Source organism: Oryctolagus cuniculus, chromosome 1 (assembly GCF_051225735.1).
Source record: "Oryctolagus cuniculus isolate XC-2025 breed Fujian yellow rabbit chromosome 1, ASM5122573v1, whole genome shotgun sequence".
NCBI lineage: Eukaryota > Metazoa > Chordata > Mammalia > Lagomorpha > Leporidae > Oryctolagus > Oryctolagus cuniculus.
The window spans coordinates 16,051,513-16,057,594 of record NC_142867.1 but is presented as its reverse complement, the minus strand read 5'-3'; the positions used below and the strand labels follow the sequence as shown (position 1 = coordinate 16,057,594).

Below are 6,082 nucleotides of genomic sequence, written 5' to 3'. Positions count from 1 at the left end.
ACCATCCATGAGAAATGCTATTTTCTATAGCGATTTAGTGGAAGTTCTTAACACTGTGGTTTTTCACTACTTCAGTTGTTTAAAGAAAATTAAATATACTGCAATTTAGCGAATGAAATTGTGGAAATATGTGTGTGTATTTTGCTCTCAGTTACTATACAACTATAAAATTTCTGTAATCTTTAAATAATATTGTTACAAAATTGTCATAGCCAATACTCCCATCAAATCTTCCATGAAAACTAATGCAACTAGAAAATATTAGAAATTATTTCATTTACCAATTAAATTTGAGCATTTTATCCTTCACTATTCCCTGCACAGTTGTAAAAAAAATAATGCCCTCTTTCTTTTTTTTAAAGATTTATTTATTTATTTGAAAGTCAAAATTACACTGAGAGAGAAGGAGAGGCAGAGAGAGAGGTCTTCCATCTACTGGTTCATTTCCCAACTGGCTGCAACAGTTGGAGCTGGACCCATCTGAAGCTAAGAGCCAGGAGTTTCTTCTGGGTCTCCCACATGAGTGCAAGAAGTGGCATCAACCCTTGAAGGGCCATCTTTCATTGTCTACTATTCTACTGCTGGGACATGGTGCATTGCCAAGAAATATGCATGAAGGCGTAGCTTGTATTCCATTGAATCAGTTTATTGTTTCTTCAGTGCGTGGTAATGTGTACTGTTGTATATGAGCATCATCAGAGTTGCTTTATGAGACATCAACATGAATAATGGCACGGAAGTTACCATGTTTGTACTGAAAGGCTTCACAGACAACTGGGAACTGCAGATTATCTTCTTTTTCCTGTTTCTAGCAATATACCTTTTCACTCTCGTGGGAAATTTGGGACTGATTGCATTGGTCATTGGAGATTTTCGGCTCCACACTCCCATGTATTACTTCCTGAGTGTGTTGTCATCCGTGGATGCCTGCTTGTCCTCAGTTATCACACCAAACATGTTAATAGATTTTATGTCAAGAAGTAAAGCTATTACATTTCTGGGATGTGCAGTGCAGTCATTTTTTACTATTACTTTTGGGACCACAGAATGCTTTCTCTTGGCTGCCATGGCTTATGATCGCTATGCAGCCATCTACAATCCACTTCTGTACTCAGTGAGGATGTCACCCAGTGTCTATGTGCCTCTCATCATTGCCTCATACATTGGAGGCATTTTGCATGCTATTGTACACACAGGGTCCACATTTACCCTGACCTTCTGTTCATCCAATGAAATTAGCCATTTCTTTTGTGATATTCCTCCTCTCCTTGCTATTTCCTGTTCTGACACCCACACAAACCAGTTACTACTCTTCTACTTTGTGGGCTCTGTTGAAATAGCCACTATCTTGATTGTCCTGATCTCCTATGGTTTCATTCTCTTTGCTATTCTGAGGATGCATTCTGTTGAAGGCAGGAAAAAAAGTCTTTTCTACGTGTGGGTCTCACCTCACTGGAGTGTCTGTTTTTCATGGGACACTCCTATTCATGTATGTGAGACCAAGTTCAAACTATGCTCTGGAACATGACATGATAGTGTCAATATTCTACACCATTATAATTCCCATGTTGAATCCCGTTATCTACAGTTTGAGAAATAAAGATGTGAAAGAGGCAGTAAGAAGAGTATTTGGGAAAATCAGAATATAATAAAGTGCATTTTTAACATTAAACATTAAATTGAAAAATGTTAAGCCTGTTATTTAGTTTTTCAGTATCTAAAGCTATGATTAAATGTTTTCCTTTTGTCATTTGTTGTTTCTCTCTTCTTAATAGAACATTTAAAATAAAAATCCTAGTTAATATTCTACCTATGCAGTTTTGAAATGTGTAAGAAAACTGTATCTTTCATTTGCTCCCTACTATATTTACACACACACACACACACACAAGCACATATTCACACACAGAGACATACACACACACACAAGTTATGTATATCCAGGACTTACATTGTAGCACTGAAGATTAAGCTTCCACTTGTAATACCAGTATCTCATAGCAGAGTCCTTTTTTGAACCTCAGCTCCTCTGCTTACAGTCAAAATTCCTCCAAATGTGCCTAGGAAGGCAGCAGGTCCAAGTACTAAGACCACTGGCACTCACGTGGGAGACCAAGATGAAGTTCCTTGCTGTTGTCTTCAAACGGGCTCAGTCTTGCGCTTAGTCCAGCTTAAGCTATTGTAGCCATTTAGGAATATTGAACAAATCTCCCCACATTGCCACCAACTCTCTGCATTTCAAATAGATAATAGCTAAATATATATATATTATATATATTTAGAAGACATGCATGTACCTATATACAAATATGTCATTATTCATTGTATTATTTTGATAGTGTGGCCATTAAAAAATAACACACTTTATGTCTTAGCCACCAAAAACTCATTTTCTCCTAGTTTCTGGAGGCTAGTTGTTCACAATAAAGATGTACCTGATTTGCATTCTCCCGTAGTTCATAGATCCCCAGAGGCTCCTCTACTCTTCTCTTCTTACAGTGGCACCATGCATATTGAGTTAAGGCCAATCCAAAAGTCCTCTTTGCAAGCAGTTACCTTTCTGAACACAGTCCTACTAGGAGGTACTGAATTAAGGATCAACTTCAACACAAACTCATGCTATATGCTATCCGGATGTATTCACTACCTAAAATATTTTTATCTTTTATCTCTATAAATCTAAAATTGCTTAAGTTCCATTAATCCAAATATAGACATATGTATGCATATATAAGTATATATATATATATACATACAAACAATATGCTTCCAATCTGACTGACTTGATCAAATATCATTTGAAAAGTTACAAAATTATGTATTAAACAAGTCCACACTGACTACATGAAGTTTCTGGTTACTCATTCCAATTCAAAACAATGGCTCCAGTCCTAGGTCTGTGCATTTGGAGAAGTCTGATGATAAGTTGTGGCTCAGATATCTTAGGGAATGTGTTCATGTTCCCAAGAATCATTACTGTATTGATTTTTAGGTAGGGTAAATTTCTTCCCCCTTTATTTTACCTTACAAAACGTTGGCCTAAAAACTGGTGTTGAATTTCTTGTGAAACATAGATAAGGTACTAGTACTTCTCAAAATATACCTAAAGTCAAGAACAACAAAGAAATGTGCAACACAGAGAGTAAAGAAGAACATGCTGACAGATTTGGCTCTTCTCAGAATCACTGATCTTTATACCATGCTCTGAAAGCCTTGCTCTTATTCAACTTTGGGAACTACAGTTTTTGATGAGAAGCTCTTAGAGATGCCCACATTCTTCATTCTACAGATTTCAGAGTGAAGGTTCAGAATATGGTCTCGATCATGTTTCTATTCAAACTTACTTCTGAAAAGTAACTTTCATTGCCAAGGTGCATCTCCTTTAAACAGGAAGTCACTGTGTCCTCCAGGTATTCCTGCTTCTCTTCACCTCCCTCTCTGTCCTTTTCCCGTGTTCGCCTTCCTGCTTTCCTTCCTTTCTCTCTTTATTATTTGTCTTTAATTTTTCCTGCTATTAATTATTTTTAAAAAAATAATTCTCTTCTAAGGATTGCAGTTATCTCTGATTCCAACAGGACTTGTGTTTTCTTAGAAAATAAAGTACAATATCAGGATACTTACCTAAAGGGAATTATGAAGCGTGTGAAAGCATCTCTAGAGTACACATGCAGAGAATCATGTTTACAACATTCAACTCTGTATTTTTGTGCATTTGCGCCCTCTGCATGGAAAGCTCTCCCCTATTTTTCATGTAGTTCCTCCCGTAACAATACCTTCTTAGTGAGGACATCACTGATTTCATTGTGTGCTTACAATTTATTTCTTTTGCATCAGTTGATGATTCTCCCTTCTACATGATAACAATTACACTTATCACATTTTATAGAACACACAATTTATATTTCATATATTAGGTAAATGATTTCCTGAGTCTAGAACAATGTCTCATACATTTATTTCTCAGCAAATTTTCATTTTATGAATGAATATCTCAGCATAGCAACTTTCAAAAATAACATTTCTTTTAATTAATCGATGCACAAAGACAGATATTACTTACATATTAGTTATTTTTAGGATTTATTTTCTCTTTACATTTCCCACTTCCCTCCATTATCTTATTCTGCTTTTATTTTTAGCTTTCTGAATTGCAAATTTCCTAAAACAGTGTATTAGTTCCATATAAAATATAGTTTAGTTTATATATCCTTAATCAATATATTTTGTTATTTTTTGTCTTCAATTTAGGAATACCTCCATAATTTATTTCTAAGTGCTTAAATGAAATAGTTTGAAAACACTGTTTTTAATTTTGTTACTAATTCCCAAACATAATGTAGTTCATATTATTTGCTTTATCAGATTTCCTTTTAGGATAATAAATAAAATTCTTCATAGATGCTTCACATACTGTTGAAAGAGAATTATGTCTTAATTTGGGTAACAATTGAACATAAACCAATAAAAGCAATCATTTGAACAGGTTGTCTTCTCTTTCTATTACAATGGTTTGTTGACTGAAAATATATATTAGAAATGCATTAGGTTTCTTCCCTAATTTTAAAATATTTCCACCTATTCCTTTTTTACATCTCCTATATGAGAAATTTCCTGATTAAAATATTGATTACAGAAATGCTCTGAACAAATAAGCCTCTTTTTTAATGTTTCAAACAAGTTAGTTTAATTACATTGTTGTCAAAGGCATAAAGCTCCATGTGATCATGAGGTCAGCAAATAAAATTTAAAAAGATGAAAGGGAAAAGAGATGGCAGAACAAGGGAAGTGCATAGTGCTGCAGGTTAAGGGTAAACATTAAAAAGAAAATTATAGTTTTTCAAAATTGCTCAATTTATGAGTTCTAGTTTATTCCCAGTTCTTGTAATTAACACACAATTACTCTTAGGTGTTTAAATTTGACTGAAAAGTGATCTCTGTTAAATATAAGAGTGGGAATAAGAGAGGGAGGAGATGTACAATTTGGGACATGCTCAAGCTGACTTGCCCCAAATGGCAGAGTTAGAAATGTGCCACGGGATTCTAATTCAATCCCATCAAGATGGCATGTACCAAAGCCATCTCACTAGTCAAAGTGATCGATTTCAGTTCACAATTGATCATACTGATAGGTCAAAGAGTCAAAGGGATAACATAAACAAGACTAGTGTTTGCTAATACTAACTGAGAGAATAAAAAAGGGAGAGAATGATCCAACATGGGAAGCGGGATACACGGCAGACTCAGAGAATGGCAGATGTCCTAAATAGCACTCTGGCCTCAGAATCAGCCCTAAAAGGCATTCAAATATGGCTGAGGAGCCCATGAGAGTACTTTAGGCATGGAATGCCAAGACACTCTGGAAAAAAAAAAAAAAAAAAAACCCTAAATGAAAGATCTGTGTGAGTTAGATCCCAGTGGAAAGAATGGGCCATCAAAGAAGGAGGTACCTTTCTCTGAACGGAGGAGTGAATCTCCACTTTAACTATGATCTTGTCTAAATAAGATGGAAGTTGGCAAACTCAAAGGCTTCCATAGCCTTGGCAACTCAGGACAAGAGCATAGGGAGATTGCTGATGCCATAAACAAGGGTATCAATTTTTTAAGTCAACACCAGAGTCACTGTACACTTACTCCTCATGTAGGATCTCTGTCCTTAATGTGTTGTTCAATGTGAATTAATGCTATCACTAGTTCTCAGTGTTTTACACTTTATGTTCTGTGTGGGTGCAAACTGTTGAAATCTTTACTTAATATATACTAAATTGATCTTCTGTATATAAAGAGAATGGAAAATGAATCTTGATGTGAATGGAAGGGGAGAGGAAGCGGGAGTTGGGAGGGTTGCGGGCAGGAGGGAAATTATAGGGGCTAAAAAGCCATTGTAATCCAGAAGCTATACTTTGGAAATTTATATTTGCTAAATAAAAGTCAAAAAAAAAAGAAAAGAAAAAAGTAGAGGAAGTGCATTCTCCTGAGGAGAGTAAGAGAGAAAACCACAGTGGTTACTCTGCAGGAGGAAGAGAGACACCATGGATCTATGTGGAGGGTGCAGACGCACAGCACAAGCATGGACACAACACAC

General features: G+C 35.6%; 1 pseudogene; it reads left to right on the top strand.

The window, feature by feature from the left end:
• The first annotated feature begins 721 nt into the window (after nt 1-721).
• LOC127490103 (olfactory receptor 5T2-like) lies at nt 722-1,665 on the top strand (annotated as a pseudogene).
• The last annotated feature ends 4,417 nt before the right edge of the window (nt 1,666-6,082 follow it).